This window comes from Canis lupus, chromosome 21, assembly GCF_048164855.1.
Source record: "Canis lupus baileyi chromosome 21, mCanLup2.hap1, whole genome shotgun sequence".
NCBI lineage: Eukaryota > Metazoa > Chordata > Mammalia > Carnivora > Canidae > Canis > Canis lupus.
The window spans coordinates 7378073-7403610 of NC_132858.1; the positions used below are offsets into that span (position 1 = coordinate 7378073).

Below are 25538 nucleotides of genomic sequence, written 5' to 3' on the forward strand. Positions count from 1 at the left end.
AATTGATATAGAAACTGTTTGTTGGAGTCTTTTCCAGAACACTGTTTAAGGAAACAGACAGAAACTGGGCACTCCGGCTGAGCTGGGGGGGACCCGGGCCTCTTCCCGTGCACACAGTGGCTGGAACGAGGCTCTCGGCTGAGTCTCAACCCTGACCAGCCACGTGGCCCCGGGAGGGTGACACTATCCCTCTGTGTCTCAGTTTCTCCATCTGCAAAGAAAGAGGGGTGCAGCGCTCTCGGTTAGCCTCACGATGCTGCCCCGGGCGGGGTGCGGGGAACACCCGGAACCCCGGCTGTCAGGAGGGCTGGCTCCTCCAGGGAGCCTCCTGCCATCTCCCGTGTCCCTCTGGGTCTGCCCATGCCACCCCCGCAGGTCGGGATGTCTGGGGGTGCAGGACTCCTCCCTGCCGCCGCCTGTGCTGTGCTGGGCAACACGGAGCCCTCCGGCCGGGGGCAGGACGACTTCACGGCCGCATCTCTACCTCCTGTCTGTCTCCCCCCCCCCACCGCCCGGAAGGATTCGGGGCCCTGCAGCTGGGCAGAACCTGCATCGGACTGTGGGCACGACCGCTTTGTCGCTTCACGGCCGAGCCTCGGTCCTCCCATCTGTAAAACGGGCGTGGGCGTGCGTGGAGAGGCCGCGGCTGGCGTCGGTCATTCCTCCACAGAGCGGCTGGGGCAGCGCGGTGAGCGGGGGGGCTGGCTGGGGGCCACGTGCGGGCCGGTTGCGAGGCCAGCGAGGCATTCAGGGCGACTGGGGCGAGGGGCGCGTGAGACAGGGCTGGAGTGCCGTTGGGGGTTCGGGAGGCCGGGCTGGAGCACGGGAGGGCTTGTCGTGTAGCCACAGGAAATGAGACCCAGAAAGGGCAGGCTACTTGGCCAACGTCGCACAGCGCTTCAGTGGCCAAACGGGAGAACGGGCATCCCGTTTCTCTACCCAGGCGTCCCGCTGGCTCAGGTACCGAGGGGCCGGCCTGCCCGACGGCTTCCAGTCTGAGCTGTGGCCTCGGAGGTGACGTCCCAGGCCACCAGCCCCGCCGGCAGTGCCCTTGGCCTGTGCGTGGGTGGGGGCGCCGTTTCCGCGCTATCTTTAATTTGCCTTGAAATCGGGCACAAGTCCTTTGCAAAACAGGAAGCAGTCTCTTTGGGCCTGACATGAAATAGTATTGCTGTCACCTTGAATTAGAGGGTTAGACATGTCTCAAAGGGGTGGCACATTGAAATAGCTGGTGGGGTCGGCCCAGCCCCGCGAAGGCTTTGATAGCACAGCTGATAACAGACCCTCGGCTATAAATACCCAGAATCAATCAGCGCGCGCTGCTGACAGCCGCCGTGTTCACATATCACAGCAGATGGGAAGGAGGCAGGGATGGCGATTTGTCTTGCCTTTCAGATGGATTTCCTGTTTTTTAGGGAGCGGGAGAGGGCCCATCTGGTAATCAGATCGTGGGCCGAGATAGCCATCTCCGGGTCACGGCCCCCCACTCGACGTGTCCCCTCAGCCACGCGGCCCCAGCGTCGCGGCGGCTCCAGTGGCCTGGCCTCCACAAATGGGAGCCATCAGGAGGCCTCCCGCCCCACGGAAGCTTCCGGAAGGCGGGGTGGGGGGCTGCTCCTGCCTTTCATCTTCCCTCTGCTTCCTTTCCAGGCACCTGGCTTTGCTCTTTGTCATCCTATTACTTTGTTTCTTCAAAGGCTCTTCCCAGCTAGTACATGTATGTGCAAATGCACACAGACACTTGCACATGTGTGTACACACACATGTGCCCCCCTAGCCTTCTTCATCGGCCTGTCTGGGATGCTTCTCTGCCAGCTTGCTGCATCCAGACCCCTCTGGGCTGCTCAGCGGGTGCAGGCTGGAGGCTGGTGGGCTGATGGAGGGCCTGGGAGCCTCCTCTTCCCCTTCACACCCGGCCCCCCTCCTGCTAGCCTGTGTCCTTGATCAGTGGGCTCAGGTGCCCTGGACCTGTTTCCCCATCTGTGTTATGGCCTCTCCCCCTCCAGGTTTTGTGCAGCCACATAAAGCATCTAGAGCTCTGTGTACGGTGAGCTCGGCACAGTGTTGTCGTTCTGGTTGTGGCCTTACTCTTCTCACTCCTGAACTGGGGCTCCCAATGTCCCCCAAGGCAGGTCTTGGGAGCTCTCTCCCACATGCTCTCTGATCCCTCCATTGTGATGCTGTCCGTGACCCTCCTTTCCCCTCCCTTCCCCCAGCCTCCAGTTTCTGGCCCCAGCTCCTCAAGGACTGCGTGCTTCCAGGAGACCCTGTGCTGGGGCTGGGACACGTGGCTTCTCTTCCTTTCCGGGGATCTTGCGGGGGATGCTTCTGCTATGATCGCATCTCATGTGCACTCCCTCCCCTGCCTTATGAGATCTCCTGTCCCCCAAATTACATCCAGACAGCGGCAGTAGCAGGCATCTCCCCTCCTGCCCAGGGGCCCACCAGCCGGCCAAATGGGGCGTTTAATTGGCAAGAGAAGCTGGCGGTCTGCCCGGAAATCCTGAAGAAAGGCCCCAGAATGGACCTGTTTTTAAAACTGCGCCACACACCTTCACCATATACTTCTGTTTCAAATACTTGAAGGGGTTCTCGAGAGCATTTGAGAATGAAAACCCCAACCCGAAGCCATACAGGGCAGACTTCAGCCCCCTGGGGTGGGTGCGTGCTGTGCAGTGGTGGAACCTGACCACTTTGTTCAGGTGTGGAAACAGAGGCAGCCCAGAGGTGGGGAGAGAACGCAGATCGGTTTAGGACGGGTCTCCAGATGTTAACTGAGATCCGCTCCCCCAAATTCTGAAGCCACAGCCTCCTTCAGGACATCATCCAGAGTTCCCGCTGGGTGGCTCCTGAGTTGCAGAAGGTGGGCATCGGCTGTACGCGGTGGGATAGAAGCAAATGGGGGAATGATGGTTCATGGGGAGGCTCACTCTCAGAGGCCCCACAGGTTTATGTGTCCAGTGGGCAAGGGCCCTTCCTGCAGAGAGAAGTCAGGGTCCATCAGGGCTGGGGATAGACCATGGAATGCAGAGTCAGGGCCGTGTGTGCGTGGGACAGATTGAGGATGAGGGAAGGCCTGGGGTGTAGAAGGGTGGCCTGGGGCAGCTGGGCAGTGGGTTCGGGCTCTGAGCCCCAGGTGGTCAGCTGACTACTGTCTGTTGAAACCACGGGGTCCCAGATCTCATCACTGGGGGTGGCGGGGCCAATGGAAGTCATGCAACTTGATGACTGTGGGGAATCAACCAGACCTCCACTTGCGCCATTTTCTTCCTCTGTAGAATAGGCACCACTAGAGTTCTTTTGTCAGTTTCTGCAAGACAAAATGAAGCACGAGGGCATACGGCTGCCCTCACATCACCAGAGGCTGCTCCATAAACCCAGGGGCCTTCTCTGTCAGTTCAAGGCCATCCAGCTCTGTTCTTTGTGACTTGTCTGACTCTGGGCAAGCTTCTAAAGCCCTGTGCCTCAGTATATCCTCACCTGTGAAACGGGACAGTAACAGTCCTATTTCATAGGGCTGGGGGTGCAATGGGTTAACCCATGTAGAGCACATGCAAGTTTCTGGCTGACACTCAATGTAGGTTAACTGTTACTGGTACTATTATGGTGGTCGTGGTGATGATGATGGAGATGGTGGTGATGGTGATGATGATGGTGGTGATGGTGATGATGATGATGGTATTGATGGTAGTGGTGGTGATGATGGTGATGGTGATGATGGTGGTGATGATGGTGATGGTGATAATGGTGATGCACTGAGCACTTGTTATATGCTAAACTTTGTTTTAGGCACAGACATACTGCAGTGAGCAAGATAAACATGATCCCTGCTGTCCTAGGAATTAGCCCTGGTGAGGATGAAGCCAGTGAATAAGCAAATGGCTAACTATAAAAAATCATGCCACACAGGGAAGAGCTAGAGTGCCATGTGATGTGCAAGATACCCCAGGAGGCCCCTTGGAGGAGGTGACATTTGGAGAGATACGTGTTTAGGACAGCTCTCTCCCACTTTCTCCTCTATCACTCCTGACTGAGTCTTGAATTTCAGTTGGGAACGTGAATCCACGACATCCTTTGTGGCTTACTAAATTTGTGGTCTCACACTGGTTGAGTCCCCTCTCCGGGACCTGGTGCTCCCATCGGTGCAGAGTGTGTATAGGATGCAGTCAGACATTCCTTTGGCCCCTTCCATCACTGGGATCCCAAGCGTCTTGGGCCTGTGCTCACGGCCTTGATCCACCGTGGAGTAATTGGCAGTAAACGGTCGGCACGAGGGGCCCTCTCTGGGTCAGGGCCCTCGGGAGGGTTGAACAGTTCACTTCGCGGCAGTTCCCTGTGGCTTACCTGAGACGGAGCTGGCTCCAGGAGCAATTTCCCCTGGATGAAACAATCTCTAGAATCTACCGTATATCATTCGCCATGACGTCTTCTGTTTAAACAGCGGCAGCCGGTGGAGGGTGTGCTCTGAGGCTGAGTGTCTAGGGGGGCTCGCGTCCCAGCCCCCTGCCCCAACCCCCGTGGAAGGCCCCGCTTGGGGGGAAAGTCAGGCATATGGAACCCATTTGGGAAATTCTTTCTACATAAACCACTTTTTCCAGGTAAGACACACGTCCGTATTGACTATGAAAGATGAAATAGCTCTCTCGCTTTGCCGGTTACGTTTTTATGGATCTTAATTAAACACATGCCCTCCCCGGGTTGGGAAATTGAACCCTCTTTTAGTGGTGCTGGCCCAGGGGAGGGCCAATTATAACCTCCCGTCCTCGCCACCTCCCAGGACCTCCCAGGCCCTCCAAGCGCTTGGAAAATGTGTGCTCGACAGAGGGGCTTTGATTCCGCACGCCTGGAGAGCGTTAGGCCTGTTTCCAGGCCTAAGGCAAGTGGCGGTCAGAGTCCCAGGCCGTCGGCGGGAAGGCCTTGGGGACTGAGGCTTTCAAACTTCATTGAGCATCAGAGCTCCCCTTCACGCCCAATCACACGCAGACCCCCGATAGAAACCAGATGAAGCTGCTCTGGCGGTGGGAGCGGGGGGAGTGCCCATGCAGCCCCTTGCTCACCCCGTGGGCAGCCTTGGCGCTAGCCGTGGGGTGCCGCCAACAATTACAGCTGCTGCCCGGACGCTCAGGGAGCTTGAAATGTGTGCTGGTTTTGTTATGTTCCTTATCTCATTTACAGTCACAAAAACCACATGAAATAGGTGCCACTGCCATTTCATATGCGGGCGACCTAGGCACAGAGTAGCAGAGTGACCTGTCCAGGGGCACCCAGCCAGGCCAGGAGGAGTGGCGTCTGAGTCCCGGAAACTTGTGTGCTTGGCCACCTCTCTGGAAAGCTGCTGATGGGCCCAGGCTCTCTTTCGGTCATGCTCCTGGCCCGGCAGTGCATAGCCTTCTCGAGTTGTGGTCCCTGTCCATTGGGGGGTCTCCACAGCGTGGGCCCCCAGGTCCACTTCTTCCAGAGATACAGCCTCTGCGACCAGCAGCATCGGCTGGAGGGGTGGGGATGTCTTTCAGCCCACGGCTAGCATGCCAGTTCCGGGAGACCCCAAGATTTCCCAGGAGTGCCTTTGGGTTTCTGCTAACGGTTGATTTCAAGGAACAGATTCACTGGCCAAAAACAGTTTTCAGACCTCAGGGTTCATCCTTCACAAATGGGGAGAGGGCCTGGCTCTTTATAGAACTGTGCTAGTCCTGCCTCCAGGACCCCCAACCAGGCAAAGGGAGGCACTTTCCCCACTTTTGCTGTAAAGTCATTGCAGTCATGGTGCAATCTGCCTATAGAATTCCTTCTTTCTAAGATACAGTTCAGCATATTTTTGACTAACGTACATAGGGCTATAGCCACCACATTACCGAAATATAGAGTAAAGCCCCCGAGAGGTCCCTCCCACCCCAGTCCCTGCTCTCTCTGATCTGTTTCCTGTCTCTGTAATTTTGCCTTTCCCAGGATGTCATGTCAAAAAAAAAGCACACAATACGCAGTCTCCTGAGTCTGGCTTCTTTCACTTTGCATTATGTCTTTCTAATCCAGCCATTTACAGGGATATTATTTGTACCTTTGTCAGTTGGGTGGTTTCAGGGAAGACCGAGCTGGACTCCCCAGTGGGGATCCTGGAGCAGCTGAGTGCGCGCAGATGGAGAGCTTCTCCCAATCTTCGCGTCTGCGTGAGCGTGGGTGTGGTGCTGCTGTCTCTGTGGGGTGATGGGAGAAATGTCGTGTAGAGAGGTCGTGGCTGCAGGTACCAGAGACCTGACCAAGGGGAATTCAACGCGAATCTGCAGGAAGATGGCTCCAGGGCTGGCTAACCTGAGAGCTCCGCGATGTTGAGATCTGGTTGCCTCCCCTAGTTGCAGGATGGTGGTGGCTCTGGCTGGCAGCACGTCCCTACATGACAATGTCCGAAGTGGGGAAGGGGCACCTCCCCGTGGTGCTTTCCTCTGGGAGCACACCCCAGGCCCAAAAGCCTTCCCTGCGTCCCGTTGGGCAGGGCCATGTCACATGCCATGTCTCATGCCAGGCAGGTTGAGGCTGATGGGCTCTTCAGCTGGGGAGAGGCCCGTGGGATGCTGAGCAGCCAACACCTGGACAGATTGGGGCTTCTCTGGCAAGGAAGAGAGGGGGCACCTGTGGGGCAGGCTGCCGGCGGAGTCTGCTGGATGGGGTGGGTGAGGGCGCCAGGGCGGTGTGATTGTTCGGGAGTTCTTGCTACTAGAGGATCTGGGGAGGACCAGGCCATCGGGACAAGGGTCACCACCATGGCCAGCCGGCTGCTGCGGGCCCTTCCCAGAGCTTCAGATGCGCCAGGCTTCTCTTTGGATGTTCCTCAAAGGAGGGGGCACAAATGAGCAATGTGTGAGCTCTGCATGGTGCCATCCATCCCTCCAGCCTTCTTCCCTTTCCTCCCTCAACTGTCCATCCCTCATCCCTCCATCCCTCATCCCTGCATCCCTCTATCCCTCATTCCTCCATCCCTAATCCTTCCATCCCTCCATCCCTCCATCCCTCTATCCCTTATACCTCCATCCTTCATCCCTCCATCCCTCCATCCCTGCATCCTTCCATCTCTCCATCCTTCTATACCTCCAACCTTGCATCTCTGCATCTCTCCATTCCCACATTTCTCCTTTCCTCAACTTCTCCATCCCCTCTTGCAGGTAACAATGGGGCACTAAGAATGGCATGGATCTGGATCCTGGGGAGAATGCTGGATCCTGGGGAGAAGGGGAGGGGCTAGGCCCTGTTCCCGAAAACCCCACTGAGGGAACTTCACGGTCAGGATGTGGCAGTGTGGTCCCTCCAAGACCTTTCCCTGTAATCACGATGTAAATTTGCAGGTGAAGAGTTGCCTTTTATTCCTTAAGGTTCAAGGAGCACAGATTTCTCCTACAACCCTTGCGTCAACAAAGTCCTGTGTTCAATCAGCCAACTTTTGTATCTCCACTTGCTGTGTTTAATTAAGATCCATTTGAGTCGGATTTGGAGGAATAAAGCCATCTAGGCATCCCTGGCCTTTGTCCTGGGGCTTCTTTTCTCTAGTCTATGATGATGCAGGCCACAGAGGCCCACCTGGGAGGCGGGTAGGAAAACCCCATGTTGGCTTTTCTTGCTGGCAGACTTTTTGGATGGCTCTGAAACACCAGACTAGGTCTGTGGCCAAAAGCCTCAAGCCTTGGCCCACAGCTGTCTAGGCTGATATCATTTGAGGATTATGGAGGCTAAATTATATGCTTGATTGGCTAATCTCCTTGGTAGCAGCATTTGTGAAAAATGAATTTTTTTTTGGCTGCAGTGGAATTTTTAAGACTTATAGGGAAAAAACCTTTGCTGTTCCCATTATAGGACCTTTCAACCCAACAAGAGGTGTCGTCAGCAGCTGCGTCCCCATGGATGATTGGGAGAGGCAGGAAGTTGTCTGAACAGGATGCCATGTGAGGTCCTGTGTGGACACGTGGGCAAGTCTCCACGGTGTCTCTGTTCAAGCATATTTAGCTTTAGCAAGTTCCCGCTCAGAAGTCGGAACACTGTCAACAGGACCTGTGAAGGGCTTAGGAGATGTGGATTTTCATTTTCAAGTTTTAAAAAGGGACACGGTGTGGAGGGACCCAGAACTGCCATGTGCCGGGAAGCAGGGGTGCCGGTCTGCCCCTCTCACCGAGGCTTCCCGGCTGTGCTGGGGCAGTTCCCCTTTTCTTGGAGAATATTAGGGAGGCAGGAGTGTGGCAGATTGCCTCGGGACAATGGGCCCCTCTCCCGTCGGGTGGGCTGCTCAGCCCCAAACAATAGGCCTGGGCCAGCCCCTCTCCTGCTGCCCAGGGCCTGAGCCAGATGCCCAGGAGCCCCCTGCGAGCGCCCTGGAGGTGACCTCTGGGGCTGCCCTGTCACTCCGTGGAGGAGCCCCGGAGAGGGAGGAAGGCAAACAATGAGGGCCTCATGCCGGGCGCCCGGCCTCCGGCACGGGCCAGGGGCTCCCTGGGGAGAGCGTGGCCTGCCAGGTGCTGCTTTTGTCTCCGGGCACAGGGGCCTTCCACGGGGGTCTTCCAGCTCGGCGGCGGGAGAGGCTGGGGGCTGGAGGCCCTCTTGTTGTTCTCTGGGGAGGACCCACGGAGCTGATTTTGCTGGCCCCGTTCAGGTCTGACAGCCCAGCCCAGCCCTGCACTTGGCCTCTGAAAATGCCATTCAGGAGAACAAGTCACGTGGATTGGCCTCAACCACCACCAGGACTTTGCACGTCAGATTTTATGACCAGACCCGTCCTAGGAAATGCCCGACTTCGACACCACGTTCTTTCTTGAACTGGGGCACAGGAGGAGATTTCTGGAGAAATGTCAGCTTAGGGGGCTGAGGGCAAGCCTGGAGGGTTCTTTCTCTGCTGAAAGACTTGCCTGCGTGTGTGCATGAGTATGTGCTTGTATGTGTGCATGCATGTGTGTGCTTGCTTGCACGTGTGTGCATGTGCTTATATGTATGCATGCATGCATGTGTGCATGTGCATGCCTATATGTGTGCACGTGCATGTGTGCATGCACACGTGTATGTGTGTACATGCATACACACAGGCATGTGCACACACATCCATGTGTGGGCACACAGACTCTGCACCAAGCACACTCCTGGGGATTTTTGCCCCTACGAGGATTTGCAGATTTATTTGTAATAGCTCCAAACTGGAAACAACCAAAATGCCCCAGAGTAAGTGAGTGGGTACATAAAATGTGGCCCGCGCAGATCACAAAACACGGCTCAGCAACATGAAGGAATGAATGATTTGTGCACACCACCTGGGTGGATCTCGTATTAACCTGCTCAAGCTGCCAGCACAAAATACCACAGAGGGCAGCTAGACAATGGGAATTCATCTTCTCCCAGCCCTGGAGGCCAGACATCAGCAGGGTAGATGTCCTCTGAGGGTCTCTCTGGCCTGCTGGTGGCCGGCCCGCACCTCGTCCTAATGGTCTCTGCATGTGTGTCCTGGGGGCTCCGTGTGTGTCCAAATTCCCTTTACTTTCAATGATACAAGTCGGACTGGGCAAGGGCCCACTGGACAGCCTGTTGTAAACCAGTCACCTCCTTAAAGACCCTCTCTCCAAACACAGCCAGATGACGATGTACTGGGGGTTAGGACTCCATCGTGTGAACCCTGGAGGGGACACTGATTGGCCCATGACACATCTCAGAGGTGGTAGGCTGAGTGAGTAAAACCCATCTCAAAGGCTTCTACACTATAGGATTCCATTTATGGAACTTTCTGGAAGACAAAATTATAGAAATGGAAAGCAGAATGGTGTCCCAGGGAGGATGGATGGTGGGTGCAGGTGGGTGTGACTGGAAGGAGAAGAATCAGGCAGGTCCTAGTGGTGACGATTCTGTGTCTTGACTGTGACGGATACATTCAGTCGCGTGATCTGTACAGGAGCCTTCTGGAGAAAGGCACCATCCTGGGACTTTGTAGAAGCCTCTAGAAGGCACGTTACTTAGGCAAAATCCTCAAACCCCCAGTGAGATCCATCAGAATTCACAGTCATGTCCTCCCCTGTCAGCTAACCCAAAGGCCACGCCTTCCTCATCTGGCTGGCTCCATGATCCCAGTATGTGACTCAGCCCTGCAACTGTATACCGCCAGGGTCCCTACAGCTGGGTGGTCTGCGTGGAGGAGGCCCCACGGTCAGCACCTGTGACAAGGAATTGTGAATGTGGCCTCATTCACGTGGCAGCTCCCCTGGAGGGCACTGAGCATGGCTCTCCCTCATGTACCTCTGATGTTTGGCTTTGAGATGCCCTGTGCTGTTTTGGGCTGTGGGTCCAAGCCCCTTGCTGAGATCTCTAGGCCTTTTGAGGGAGACCAACCCAAGGACCTGGGGCACGATGGGGCTTACTCACAGAATAAGTTAGAGCAGAACTAGGTGGCCCCCCAAACCCATGAGCATGACCCTAGTCAGCAACAAGCAGCCTCTTTGGAGTCCTGGTAGGTTTGGATACTGGAAAATGGAATTTTAAAGCTGGAGATTCTGTTAGAAAGGGTCCCTGTGCACAGACACGGAGGCCCAGAGAGAAGGGGCTTGTCAGGGGGTCTGGGAGTGGGGGAGGGAGCTGCACCCAGAATGTGGATATGGACACTGGGCCTGGGGGTGGGGCGGGATGCAGGCCTTTGCTCTTGGGTGCTCTGGGGTCAGCTTCAGGGATGGACGGCACCTGGGAACACTTGATGATTTTCCAGAGACTTCGGTGCCCCACAGGGTGGGCAGCACAGGGCATTCAGCTGTTTTGCAGACAGTGACGCAGGAGCCTTGCTGCACATAGCCAGGGACGGAGCTGGAGCAGAGGGGCGTCTAGGACCTCTGCCCTTGGCTTGGGCTGGCTGGGCAGTGGATGGCCCTGAGAGGATCTCTGGTGGGAGCGTGGTGCTGGGCGACACCGCCCCGCAGAGGAGCCGGTCAGGAACTTGGATGTGCCCAGCCCCAGCTCTGCATTTGGCCCCGTAGGCGCCCCAGAGCTCAGTTTGCACAGGGCGAGCTCGTGCTGGGAAAGCTTTCCTGCCTGTGCCCGGTGCTGGCTCGGGACCCGTGTCAACTCTTCTCTGTGGAATGGTGTGACCGTGTTGCTGGGGATGCTGGGCCTGTCTGCTCGGGGAAGTTACCTTGAGTGGGTGGGAGAGGGTCCTGAGGTGGCAGTGGCAGCCTGGGGGTGCCGTGATGCACAGTGATGTCCTTGGGGAAGCGGTGGCGCGGGTCGGCTCCCCCCTCCCCCGGAGGAAGACACCCAATTTAGGCCTGGTGGACGGAGTGCTTGGTGAGGACGGGCTGGCTGGGGTGCCACTCCCCGCCACGCAGAAGGACGCCACCCCGAGCCTGGGTGCCGTGTGGCCCAGTGACAAAGATCCCTGCCGCTCCTGGCGCAGTTTCCTCCTGCTCAGCCGGGAGCCCCGATGTGACCTCCCCCAGCAACCTTCGGCTCTGGTCGCCGGGCCCGTGATGCAGCTCCATGACCCCCAGCTTCCAGTGGGGCTGGCCTCCCCGCGGGCCAAGGAAAGGCCTGGAAAGGGCGGCCAGATCGCCGAGTGGCCGAGGCCGGGTGGCGGGTCCGCACGCCTTCCAGTCTGTCCAAGCTGGCCGGGGCCCACAAGCAGGCCTTGGAGGAGCGGGCGCCTTGGCGGCAGTCCTCCTGCTCCGCTCCCGCCCCTGGCGGCCTATGACAAGCGGCTTTCAGTAGATATGACAGCCACGGGTGGGGGGTCCCTGGCCCCAGTCCACGTCTCCACACTTGACTTGCTCAGAGTTCACTGGCCCGAAATAATGTCCCCAATGCAAGTCGGCGGACGGAACGTTCGCGGTGGACGGTTTGGTGGGTTTTTTTTTTTCCCTCCTTTTTTTTAATACATTAAACATGCATTACTGGATTTCTACCCGGTTCCTCTGACAGCTGTGGAAAAATAAAGAAAATTCAGTTTGAACTTAAAAAGCTGGAGCTTAATTTATGTCCCGCACCTTTGTCTGCCTGGTTCTTTTTCCTCTTCCGATGGAAAGGCCCCAGGGAGCGGGAGACAGAGGCCCTGCCACCCCACGTGGCCCCGTGGTGCCCGGACCTTAATAGGGGCGCCCAGTGGCCAACACGGAGGGGAGTTTTCAGATGGAAATGCGACGAAACAATGCAATCATCTGTCTCCCAATCTGTTTTGAAGGGGGGAAGAGGGAGCCGCCGGGAGGAGAGAGTCGGTTTCTGCTGGGGAGCTTTCATTCAGAGCGTTTTATAGGGAAAGACAGATGTCATGAATACTGATGTGGACGGCCTGGCTCTGGTAGAGGTTTTTAATTTTCTGAGTTGTAAAGACAAAGTGTTTTAATAATACAGGGAAACACATGTTCATGGGAGGGCCTTTTAGCTCATTCTGGTTTCCTGAACTCTCTCCCTCTCTCCTTCCTTCCTTCCTTCTCTCCTCCCTTCTCCTTTTCTGCATCGCTCTCTTTGAAAGGGTCCTTTCTCTGTGCCGAGGAGAAGGGGAAGGAGGCCCGGTGACCACCAACCACGTTAGCATCTGGAAACGCAGCCCAAAGAGGGTGCCGTTCCCTTCTGGCCCTTTGCGGGCGCCGGGGGCACGCGAACCATTCCCTTTGTGCCCCTTCTCGGCTCACCCAGTGGAGGGAAGGGACGTGCTTCTCTGCAACGCTGGGCTTCCGCCTAAACTTCACGGCGTTTTTGGGTCAGGGGTGGAACAGTTCGGCCAAAAGGGGCATTTGTTGTGCAACCAGCATTTATTAAGTACCTACTGTATGCCAGGGACTGGGAAAACGGAGGTGAGTCAGACATGCTACCTGTTCTTAAGGAGCTGCTGGTCTGAGGGAAGAAGCAGAAGCTCAGCCCACAAATGTGAGGTCACAACCTGCTGGGCAAGGTCCCTGCCTTGAGTTGTCGTGGAATCGGGGGGCTGCACCCCCAAGGGAGGTGCTGGGCCTGGTCTTGGAGCTTTTCGATCAAAGGCAGCAGTGTGTCCGGTACCTCCCGACTCCCCTAGGAGTTGTGGGGACAGACGCTAGGTGTCCCGTGTGATGGACAAAGAGACTGAGGCCCAGAGACACAGAGCCACGGGTTGAGGGGGTGTGGTCAGGACTGCGCCTCGGCCCCCGGCGCCTAGACCCAGGGCATCTGGGCTGCAGGAGGTCCCCTGGAGCCATCAGATGAGACGCTCAGCATGTACCTGTTCAGGGGACGTCAGCGCCGCGGTCGTGCTCACACTAAGCACAGGACACGGGGATGTGGGGAAAGTCGTGCACGGCCGCCCAGCTCACACCTGGCAGAAGGAGGCCCGTTTGAGTCCACGCTGTTTCTGTTTATTTGCTTTTACACTGTGGCTAAATCCAACATGACCTAATGTTTCTCACTTTAGTTGTAAGTGTAAGCCCAGGGCCGTCAAAACCTGTGTGACCATCATCGGCATCTATACCAAACCTTTTTCACCACCCCCAGCAAAAACTCTGAACCCACAAAGCAAGGGCCGTCCCTGGCTCTGGGAGCCCCTGAGATGCTCCCTGTCTCTAGGGAATCTGGTGACCCTCAAGACAGAGTCATAGGGTTTATCCTTGGAGGCTGGCATCTTTCAGGCTGCATAGTGTCCTTGGGTTCCGGGTGATGCGGGCTGTGCAAGACTCGCCATCCTGGGTAATATCTCTTGCAAGGATGGACCGCAGTTAACTTATTCATCTGTTGATGGCAGAGTCCTCTTCCCTGGATGCGTGTCCAGGCGGGCAGTGTCCCAGCTGGACCCCGGGTGGAGCTGCGGGAGGGAGAGGTCCCTCCTGCACAGCCAAGCACTGAGATGCTGCAGAAGTAAGTCCCTGTGGGCCCCACTGTACGTCGGAGGCTCTGGCTGGACGTGGCTCCCTTCACAGGGACTCAGTGGGCAGGGCACAGCGTGGGCGCCTCCTGTTCACAGGCCCTGTGCGAGGTGCTGGCTGGGGATTCAGAGGCATGTAAACCACCATCCCTTTATGGTGGGGAAGGGAAGATGCACCCAACACTCTTATTCATTTGACAAGTAGGTATTGAGTGCCTTCTGCATACACCAGCACTAGCACCCAGGGCTGGTGCTGGTGGCCTGGGCTTTGGGTCTGACTTCCACCCCATGACCTGAGCCCATTTGCTCCTTGACCTCCTCTGTTGAGGGAGGGTCAGGGGGCAAGCCCCTTCTTTGAACTGCTGCCCTCAGTTTACCCATCTGTCCACCAGCGTGTTCCCTGTGGGATGTTCTCGGTGCACTCTCTGAGTTCATTGCTCCAGGCATGGGGCAACTCTGGGGTTGGCTGGGTGGGGCTGCTGCAGTGTCTGGGAAGGAGTCCGCTCTGGGGGAGGCTGTGTGGAGGAGCAGTTGCAGTGCTTGAGGGAAACCCCGGCCCCTTTCTGTTCATTTGCCCCCAGCGAGTAGGCTTATTGCTTCTGCAGGCAGGTCCTCACTGCCTGGGCTTGCTTCCTGACCTCCAGCTGGTTTGCTCCCTGTGGCTCCCACCCACTGCTTCCAGGACGCATCTTTGCAGCCGCAACACCAGCAGCGCACACTCCCTCCCAGACAGGCACACAGCCACGACTTCCTGAGGCCTGTGCTGAGGCTGGCGACCATGGGAGCAGCCGTTCTCGATCTGTGGGCACTTTAGATAAGGCTTAGTGCCTGGGCCCTTGGAGCCAACCCTCTGTGCCTGTCTTTGAATTCCTAGAAGTGAGTTGGATCAGAGAGCATGCCTGGGTCTGGGCTGGAGAGGCATTAGGTGCCACCGCTGTGCCTCTGCTCTCCAGATCTCACCAGCCTCTTCTGCATCTTTGCTAGTTTGGTCGTAGCAAAATGGTACTGTAGTTGTCTCTGCTGTAAGTTCCATCTCTCTGATTTTTGGTAAAATTCAGTGTTTTCTTACCTGTATTTATGGACCATATTTTCCTTTTATGAATTACTCAATTGTATCTTGAGCCCATTTTTCCATTATTGTGTTTTTCTTTCTTATTGATTTATAAAAGCTCTTTGTATATTATGGTTATGAAGATGATCAGACTTTACTCATGGATGACATTTCTCTTTCCTAGGGAGAGTAAATAGAATTATTACCTCTTTCTCAAAGTCAGCTGATGTTTGAAATTCTTATTGCCTTTTTTTCCCTCCTACTCAGCTTTCTACTTTTCTTTACATTTCACAGCTGTCTGGACACAGCTGCCCCTCCAGGAGCTACATAAAGCCTCAAGGAGAGCTTGATTTTGGAGCAAAAGGCCCCAGTGTAATAGCCTTTGTGGGTCCTAATGTGCAAGAAAGGATGTCTGAGTTTATGTTCTCTGGGTGCTTTCTCTGGCCAGCAGATGATAGGGAAAGGCCGAATCACAACCATCCCCTCCCTAACACGCACAGCCCCGGGCCCCGATGAAACACGCAGTCACTTCTTTGGGGACAAGCAGATTTTTCAAACAAAGTTTGCCAAATAAGCACATTTTGTTTTGTTTTGTTTTGTTTTTTTTCCTCCAGGGCAGATGCAAACGGTCTTTTCAAATCGGTTTGGAGGAAAATAAATGAGCCCACGCTGGGGCTTCAATAAATCTTTGCGTAGCTACAAGGGTGAGTTTTGGGCCCGATGAAGGGCCCAGTGTGTGGCTTATGAATGATGCCCAGTGATGGCTCCCCACCCCCGCCTTCCCTCTTCCCCTCCCCCGTCCCCCGACCCAATTTAAAATTGGACATTAATGTTTTAAGACAAAGGGAGCTTTGGGCATTTCTCCCCCTCCTGGAGGGTCTCCCGGTGAAATATTTGTCGTGGCTGTGCTCCGCGTGTGACTGGGATCCGTGTCTCTGAGCCAGGACCTGTCTCCAGGAGATGATCCATGTGCCCACCTTCTGCCCAGCGGCTCAAGGACCCCCACTCCGGCTGCAGACGACTCTGGTCCCCCAATGAGGACGATCTCTCCCCGCCTCCCTGATGGATACTGGACAGTGCTGGCAGCAACATGGCCTGGCTCATGCAGTGTTGCCTCCTGACGGGTCTCCCTGTGCCATTCACATCCACCCGCCAAGCAGTGGCCGGCCAACGGATGGCGTAAGCAACTCAGAATCTTCCAGCATCAGGCCCAAACCCTCTACCCTGTACCTGGCTGCTGTCCCCACTCTCGTCTCCCACCCTTTCCCTGACACACACACTGCATCCAGTGTGCCAGCCCCCAGCACGTTGCCCAGGTGGCTTGGCACCTGGAGTGACCTTTGCCCACCAGGCCCACCAGAGGAACCCTGTTCTTCCTTAGGGGTTGACCCCAAGGCTCCCCAACGCTGTGATGCTCACCTTGATTTTCCTTCGATGCCTGGCAGCGGAGCACCACTCCCACTAGGCAGAAGGTGCATAGCGGGCACTTGCCCCATCCTGCCATTTCCACCCTGGACCTCTCTGGTTCTTCCCTGTGTTTCTTCCCTCCGGGTCTGTCCGACTCCTTTCTTGGAGAGATGTTGGGAATAACAGGCCGTGGTGAGAGAGGCGCATGTGCATTCCATGGGCCATGGGGAACCATGGAGCTGGAGATGACGACGGCGGCCCGGGTGGGCCCGGAAGGGGGCTTCATCTCCCAGCAGGAGGGGAGGGTCCCTCCTTGGCTCCGTGACACACCCTGTGGACCACTGGTCCATCCCTGCCTGCCTCTCTGTACTGGGTTAGTTGTGTCCCCCCAGGTTCATATCGATCGTGCCTCACATTGTGAACTTACTTGGAAGTAGTCTTTGCAAATGTAATTAAAATAAAGATGTTGAGATGAGACCGTCCTGGATTAGTGAGGGTCCTAAATCCAATGAGGGCCTATTTAAAAGAAAGAGGAGAAGACAAATACACAAAGAGACCATGCGAAGTCAGGGCAGAGACGGGCGTGATGTGGCCACAGCCCAGGGATGTCTGGAGCACCCCCAGTGTCGGAAGATCCAGGAAGGACCCTCCCCAGGAGCCTCTGGAGGATGTGGCATCCTGCCCACACTCTATTTCTGACTTCTGGCTCCAGACTCAAAGACTCAATTTCCATTGTTTGAAGCTACCAAGTGTGTGGCTACTTGTTATAGCAGCCCCGGGACACTCATATGGTGTCCATTGCCAACCTTTTGGCCCGTTGGCAATCCTTTTTGAAGGAAACTGGTGGAAGTTCCCCCATCTGCAGGGCTCCCTCTTTGAGGGAGAAGGTCTGGCCTCTGGCCACTGCTGTCCAGAGCACTGTGCTGGCTGAGGCCTGGGAGCTGCAGGCTCCACCTCCTCCAACTCCACGGCCACTCTAAAGGCCTCTTCTACGGGCGGGGAAACTGAGGCTCACAGAGGCTGGAGATGAGCCACTGCTACAGAGCTTGACTACTGGGCTGGCTCCAGCTTGTGGCCTCTGCCCTCAGGACTTCCTCTAGGCCCTGGAGCGACACAGGATCCAGAGCCAACTACCCTACCATTTGGTTCCACGGCTCCGAACAGTGGTTGTGCCTGTGAGGCCCTCAGCTGGGAGCTCATGAACTTTCCCGCTACCAGAATATTTGCTCAGGGAGCAGTAAGGATTCACTGAATGAAGACACACCTGCCCGTAAAGACACGAACTGATGGGGCAAGCCAGCCTGGCACACCCCAGGAATAATAATCACTTGCAACACGGGCTCATTTTTTCTTGCGGTTTCTGCACATGGATATACTTTTGAAAAACAAGCACAAAATCGAGACCAAAGTGTGCACGGTGTATATAGTTCAATATGCTGCTGGTTTGTTGTTTTTTTTTTTTTTTTCCTGGTAAGAATGGCGTGATTACCACGTCCCCACTATCCTGACCTATTCCCTTAAATATGACTCTTGATGGATGTAGTTTGTTCTGTAAGAAGGACTTGGACACGTGGCGATAGAAAGGAGGACACCAGGGTTGGGGCAGCATGAGTGAGGTCTGACTGAGGAGTAGGGCTATAATAGGGGTGGCAGGTGAGGGGTTTGGGGGACTTGATTTTAGGAAGATTTGAATGTCTAAAGGAAGTACTTAGATTTTGTTTTGTGAACACAGTTGGGTCACTGAAGGTTTGAGTGAGACAGTGATGTGATTCAATCTGGCCCAGGGGAGGATGAACCTAAAGGCAGGATATTGGAAGTGGGACCTCAGGTAGGGATTTTTCATTGCCCAGGTGTTGGTGCAAAGGCTGCAAGCTTGTAATTCACTAAGTTACTGCTAATGGACCAACCAACCAATCAACCAGCCAACTCCTCCTTCTCTTCCCCACTCCCTCCCTCTCTACCAGGAGGCATGGATCTTATTCCCCCTGCTTACTCCTTTGGCATATTCCATTTGGGGAGTGGACAGTTCACCCCATTTTCTGAGAACACCCCTGGATTGTGGCCTTTGGTGATGTGGACACCTTCTATCCACAGGTGGTCAACATCTAGAAGTGTTTTCACAATACAGGGTGAGCCAAGTCTTGGATTAATTAGGCTTTGGGGTCCTCCTATAGAATCCCTGTGCGTCTTGGAGCAGATCGCATCGTATCAAGAGCCACAGCAGGGGCTCCCAATTCCACTGCCCTGCTCATTCTGTTGCCTAATCCACCACTATGATGAGAAGTTTCAGCCCTGGCTAGGAACTTGGAGAACTTTCTCCACTTGGGGGTTTCTTTATCCAAAGAAGGAGCTTCCAGTTTTACTACACGATGACACTATTGCGGCAGAAATGGCCAAGGGTGGGAACTCTGACTCTCATTTACATATAGGAAAGTCAAGACAAGAGGAATTCAGTGACTTGCACGAGGTCATTCAGCCCTAAAAGGAAGGGAGCCAGGATTCAAACATTGGCCCATGTACTCCAGAGCTGGGAGGCTTTCCTGCCAGGCCATCAGGAGACAGCTTGTGTCTCCTGGCTGGGAGCCATCTCCCACCTCCCACAGCCTCCCCAGTCCATCTGACACAAAGGCTTCTCTTAGGGTGTCTGGCTGGTTTTCTAGCTCTGAACTGGCTCGGGATCCCATCTTGTTTGTTGGACCCATTGCCAGTGCAGAGGTGGGTGGGCTATTAGCAGCAGAAGGAATCTGGGCTCCACCATCCACCCACCCATCCATCTATTAATTCACCCATTCATCTACCCACCTACCCACATGCCCATCCATCCATCCATCCATCCATCCATCCAACCACCCACATGCCCACCGTCCATCTGTCCGTCTATCTATCCATCCATCTCTCCATCCATCCATCCATCCATCCATCCAACCAACCACCCACATGCCCACTGTCCATCTGTCCATCTATCTATCCATCCATCTCTCCATCCATCCATCCATCCATCCATCCATCCATCCATCCAGTTTTTTGAGTATCTACATGTGTGGGGTCCACTCACCTTCAAAGCTAAGTGGGGAGTTTCCCTAGAGAAGATATAAGAATAAGTGCAGGGAACACTCATCCTTATGGTCTCCAAATCTGGTTGTGTAAATACTGATGGAATGAACAGATGCACAGATGGGCCTTCTCATATCCTGCCTCCCATCATCCCATCCCATCCTTTTTAGTACAGCCCTTTCTGTGACATCCGGCTGCACGCAGGTGGGCCCCGACAGCACCTCCCCTGTGGCTGCCCCAGCGTGGGTCCTTTCTGCTCTGGGCTTCTCTGTTGTGCTGTCTTTGCAGCTCAGCCACCTGACTCACCTGCAAACTGGGAAATGTGAAGACGTTAAGCCTCAATGGTCACCCTTGACCATGAGTGACAGGAGCCAGTGGATAAAGCTTCCCCTTCCCCATTCCTTGGCCAACGGGTGTGAGGCACACTTTCCGTGGCTTCTCAGAGGTCCCCAGTTGGAGATGGACCACCAATTGCTTCATCTTCTGGCCTCTTCTTACTCTTCCTGGTCCCTGTTTCTGGGCCTGATCCCCAAAATGTGCCACCTGCACACTTGCCTTTTCTCAGGCTCAGCCAGATCCCAAAGCAGTTGGAAGATTCTCCCCTCTTCGAGCAGCTAGGGTAACAAAGCAGGAAAATGCAAGCCATCGCTTTGCCTCAGAGACCCCATACTCCTTCATTTTCTCACCCGTTCGTCCAACCAGCCACATTGTGAGTTCTCTCTTTGGGACATGCTTGCCCTGCCCGTTCTTGTCACGGCTGTGCACGCAGCCACAGCTGAACATCTCTTGGTGACTTGAGCCAAGGAGGCAGAAGAGTAGTCCAGGGGATAGATGTTGGAGGCACACGGACTTGGCTTCAGCTCTGTGCCCCCACTTTGTGGAAGTGACATCTTGGCGGCCCATTTCACCTCTCTGTCTCTAGCCTCAGTGATCCCATATGCAAAACGGGCATAAGAACACCTACCCGAGGGGCCCTCGTGGGGAGACAAGGAGATCTCATATATCAGGTGCACAGCCTGGCAGGTGGTGGGCTGGTGGTTGGGGCGAGGCACCAGCTACTGCTAGCAGTGAGTGGTGGAAGTGACCTTGGGCAGTGGGGCTGGGTTTCTGGAAACTGGTACCCCCAATTCTGCTGGCCTGCTTCAGTCCCCAGGGCCACTCGGCACATCCTTTGTCCTTGCAATGGCTAAGAGAGCTAGCAGCCCACGGTTTGTTGGTAGGAACCTGGAGAAACAAACACCGTGGTCACTGGGAGGGGTTGGGGACCTTCCCTTGCCAGCGGGGCTGTGGGCAGCAGCCCAACGTGGTGATCGGAGGCGTTGGTGGGGCGATTAGCCTCGCCCTAGGTGTGTGAGATGCTTCCTTGGGAAAAGTGCCGCTCTTTTATGTGCATGTCAGCTGGTTATGAAATGAGAACTTTTTAGAGGCTTAAAGAAACCCACCCCGATCTTTGGAAACCTCTGGCTGCCCTCATTCAAGCCCCGACAGCATTTGCCTGCTGATGGCTCATGAGTCACGGAGGCCAAATTTGTGACTTTCATCCCCCCAGAGTAGGATTTAAAGATAAGGGAAACTTCCCAGTAGGAAATACATGGGATTCCGAGGACGCGCAAGCCCCGGTGAGGGGGCAATGCCTCCGGAGGCGGAGGTCAGGTAGGTGACTGCGGGTCCCCTCCACCGGCTCAGGGCAGGTCTCCTTCCGCAGGACCATGAGTCCCCACCAGGCATCCCTCCTGAGGGCCACGGCAGGTTGGAGGTGTGTGTGTGTGTGTGTGTTTTTAAGGATTTATTTGTTTATTCATGAGAGACACAGTGAAAAAGGCAGAGACATAGGCAGAAGACAAAGCAGGCTCCCTGCAGGGAGCCCAATGTGGGACTATATCCCAGGATCCCGGGATCCCAGGATCCCAGGATCATGCCTGAGTTGAAGGCAGATGCTCAACTGCTGAGCCACCCAGGCTTCCCCAGGTTACAGTTCTTAAAGGAACAGAACAGACCAGATCATTTATTTTCTCTTTTCTTGTCTTCAATTCATTTTGGTTGCCTTTCAGTGGGAGCTTCTTGCCTCTCTCTACCTTGTGTACTCCTACGTTGTCCCAGCAGCAAGATATTGCCATGCCCCCAGTTTAGAGATGGGGAATTTGAGGGTCGCTGGAGAAGGTGCCCCTGGGGCTTGAACCAGGTGGTCAGCCTGCACCGAGGCAGTCCTCGCCTCCACCTGTGCTCTGTCTCCTGCCCCTGGCCTACCAGGTCTGAGGAGGCCAGGCTGAGGATGGGGGTGAAGGGAGCCCTGTGAGGGTGCTGCGTTGTGGGTGGCCTACTGCCTCCACAGATCTGTACCTTCCCACCCACTTTCATGAGCTGCCAGCACCTCGCAGCCCTCGGGGGGGAATCACTCAGGGTCATGGGTCTCCTCATGGTGACAGTCTTATTCCCAAGGAGGGGAGGGGTGGAGGAGGCCTCTTGGGGTGGAGGCCCAGGCCCCAGAACACCCCATCCTGCAGACGGCTCCCCACTGCCCAGGTTGACCATGGGGCCATCCTGCCTGATGCCAGCCAGCCCAGCCACTTCTGGCCTGCTCATGCCAAGTGGCCTATTTGACTGTCCCCATCTGTTTGCCCACAGAGTCCAGCGGGTGTCCTCTGGCCCAGGGCCCAGCTGCAGCCTGGGAAGCTCCAACTTCCATTCATGGCTCTTTGTTTTAATGTTTCATCCAATCCATGAATGTTGGGTCAGTAAGGACCTCAGAGAAGATGGGGTCCAGACCTCCTGTCCTGCACAGATAGGGGGATCCGGGGCACAGAGAGAGAAAGGGCAGGTTGGTGGCAGAATGGGGATGAGTCCTGTGGTCTCCCCAAGCCCCTGTTTGCTAACCTGCTGTCCCCCAGAAGCCTTTGTTCACAGATGTCAGGGTTGGGGAGGGGTGAGGACCTCAGGCATCATTGAGGCCACTTTGGGGTCTGGGAGGGGTTTGTGTGCCAGCCAAGCCCAGGGGGCCATGAGCTGGGGGTAGCAAGAACAGAGGGCTCAGGGCCAGCCACCCACCTCACCTGGGGCAGCAGCCTCTCTGCCAGCTCTTTATACAGGGTTTCTACATTTGTACTGGACCTCTGTCCTCCACTCTAGCCCCCTATCTGGCTCACAGTAGGTGTCCAACAGGTGTGTGCAGTGTCTGCAGGAAATAGCCCACTCATTGGCCCATACCTTCATTCTGCATGGAGGGGAGGGGTCAGAGAGGGAAGGAGAACCCCAAGATCAGCAGCACATGAGTGGGCTAACACTGCACCTGTGTGTGTGCTGGGGGCATGAGAATTTCCCTTGGGTGAGCGATGGGGTTGGAGTGGCACTGGTGTGGGGTGGGGGGAATCACAAAGGTAGAAGGAGGTGTGGCCAGCAGACTCCACGGTGGCCTCCATGCTCTGGCCTTCTGGTGGATGCACCCTGAGCGTGGGCGGGACCCATGACCCATTCCTGACTAACAAAAGATGGCAAGGTTGATGGGACGTCACGTCCTTGACTGTTATGTGATGTGAGACTCTGGCCAGCTGTCAGACTCGCTCTAGAGACTCCCCTGATGGTTGGGGGAAGCTCGCCTGGCGGGGGATGTGGGCAGCCTCCAGCTGATGGCCACAGGAGGTCAGGACATCAGTCCAGCAACAGCAAGGAAAATGAATCCTGCCAACAACCTGAGTGAGTCTGGGAGCAGAGTCTTCCCCGGTCGAGCTCCAGATGAGACCATGGCCCAGCAGACACTCCGGTTGCAGCCCTGTGTGGTCCCGAGCAGAGGACCCAGCAGCCCTGCCTGGGTCCTGATGTGGCAGGAGGTAACATACAGGACAAGAGCTGTAGGATTTTGTTGCCTGGACGAGGCCCAGGAAGATTGTCCTAGATAAGCCATGATAACAACACCGAGAGAAGCAATAGCTAATATGTCCTGAGCCTCTGTGCTCGCACGATTCAGCATGTGTTAACTTATCCTCACGGGAGCCTTGTAAGGTGAGCAAGCACTACTGTTTCCTCCATTTTACAGATGAGGAAATTCAGGCTCAGACAGGTCGAGTCACTTGCCCACACTCACAGAGCCAGCAGGGCTAGTGCTGGGATCTGAATGCTTGAGCGTCACCCAACAGCTGTCTATAGAGAGGGGTGATGAGAGTGGACATGGGACACGTGGCAGCTGGACAGTGTGCTGGAGGGGATGTGGGGTGGCAGCCCAGCCCCACCCTCACCCTGCACCCTCACCTTGGGCTTTGCTCAGTCAAGAGAGCTCCTGCTTCCCATATGGTCGGGCTGAGGAGGAGGGACTCCAAGGGAGAGAAATGGGGGGTATGGCTTAGCCCTGTGCGGGGCCTGACCAAGAGCCACCAGCCTGCTGCATCTCAGGCTTCTTGTCTCAGGGGTGGGGCCTCCCCAGGCTGTCCTGAAGGTGGGTAAGATGTGGGTGGGAGCCCTAGGAGAGGCCCGCCGAGCAGCACGAGCCTGCCTCATACAGTGGGGGCCCTGGCAGTCCTCGAGGAGGTGTGGGGTCTGAGCCACACCACCCTCACTCTCCATACAGACCCCTATCTCCCCACCTGTCAGGCATGACTAGGGACGCTGTCTCTGTCAAAGGCCTCAGCATGCCTCAGTTGCCTTCCTGGGATCTCTCAGAGGTGCCAGAGGAGACAGCAGAAAGTCACATCCTGTCCCCAGCCCATCCCCACTGAGCAGCAGCCCCCAGCACCAGGTCTCATTTCTTCCCCTTTGGGTGAAGGCACTGCTGACAGGAACCCTCTTTTCCAGGGACTGACAACCTGTTATCACCAGAAATCAGATCACTACTCTGCAGAGGAGCAAGTTTTGACAGACAGGCACGATTCTGACCTCCTCATGGAAGAAACAGAGTGCCTGGAGTATGGGAGAATGAAGGCTTAAGAGGAGAAGAGAGGATGTCACAGGCTCCAGGGCAGCGCTGTCCAGCAGAAGCCCAGGTGACCACAAACGGGAGCCGCTGGTGTGATGTCGAGTTTTCCTGCAACCAGTCAAAAAAAAAAAAAAAAAGGAAGAACAAAACTAATAAAAGAATTTATTTTATTTTATTAAGATTTTATTTACTTATTCATGAGAGACACACAGAGGCAGAAACACAGGCAGAGGGAGAAGCAGGATCCCTGCGGGGAGCCCGATGAGGGACTCGATCCCAGGATTCTGGGATCACGACCTGAGCCCAAGGCAGATGCTCAACACTGAGCCCCGACGGTGTCCCTAAAAGAATTTATTTTAATAATACATTTCATTTAACTTAATATATCCAAAATGCCCTCATTTCAACATGAAATCAATGGAGAGCATTCTTAGCGAGATTTTACACTCTTTCTTGGTGTTCGGGATATTGGTATTATTTGGAAAGAGGTCTTGGAAATCCAGCACATCTCAGTTCGTGCCTGCCACATTCTAAGTGCTCAGTTCCAAGTGGGTGGCTGGTGGCTGCCCTGGTGGCCTAAACAGCTCTGGGGACAGAGACCTACTGGTGCTACCAGCTGGCTATGTGGCTTACACTCGTGGCGTGCCAGGCGCTATTCTAAGGGCTTTACATGCTTTAGCTCAAGCCAATCAACATTCCCATTTTCAAGCTGAAGAAATGGGGGCACAGAGAGGTTAAGTAAGTTGCCCAAGGTCACACAGCTACTGAGAGGTGGAGTTGGGATCTGAACCCTGAGTTTTATTTGTCAGGAGTGCTTTATAAACTATTGCACAAAGTCAGATCATTAATCTATCAGTGAGTCAATTCATAGAGTAGCTCCCCGGGAATGGGGCTGAGCCGTTGAATGTCTCCCTGCCCTAGAATTCACTGCAATTCTGCAGATATTTATTAGCTGCCTGCTCTGTGCCAGCCAAAGGGCAGCCTGGGGCAGACCTGGGTTTTTCACCAGGGACTGGCTTTTCCTCACCTTCCCACGGAACCCCCTCCCGCTGCTGGGTGTCCACCCCTGGCCCTAGTAAGCCAGGCAATCCACCCCCCACCCCAGCCTCCACCCTGCCTCAGCCTTGCCCCAAGAGCTCACAAGTTCAGGCCGAGACCCATGGCAGCCTGCAGGTGAGGGGGGCTGGGCCCACATCCACAGGGGAGTCTTGCCGCCTTGCCCGCTCTGACACTGGCAGGATTTTTGCCCGGGGCACCCTGGTTCCTGGAAACAGGTGCCAGTTTTAGCAGTCAAGTCA

The 25538-nt window shown here is 55.4% G+C and overlaps 1 long non-coding RNA gene across 1 annotated transcript; it reads left to right on the forward strand.

Annotated features, from left to right (window-relative positions):
- The first annotated feature begins 825 nt into the window (after positions 1-825).
- LOC140612583 (uncharacterized) lies at positions 826-24332 on the forward strand. The gene is made up of 4 exons (XR_012013738.1): positions 826-960; positions 15491-15580; positions 15821-16055; positions 24120-24332. It is a non-coding gene; the product is annotated as an uncharacterized lncRNA (long non-coding RNA).
- Positions 24333-25538: the final 1206 nt, after the last annotated feature.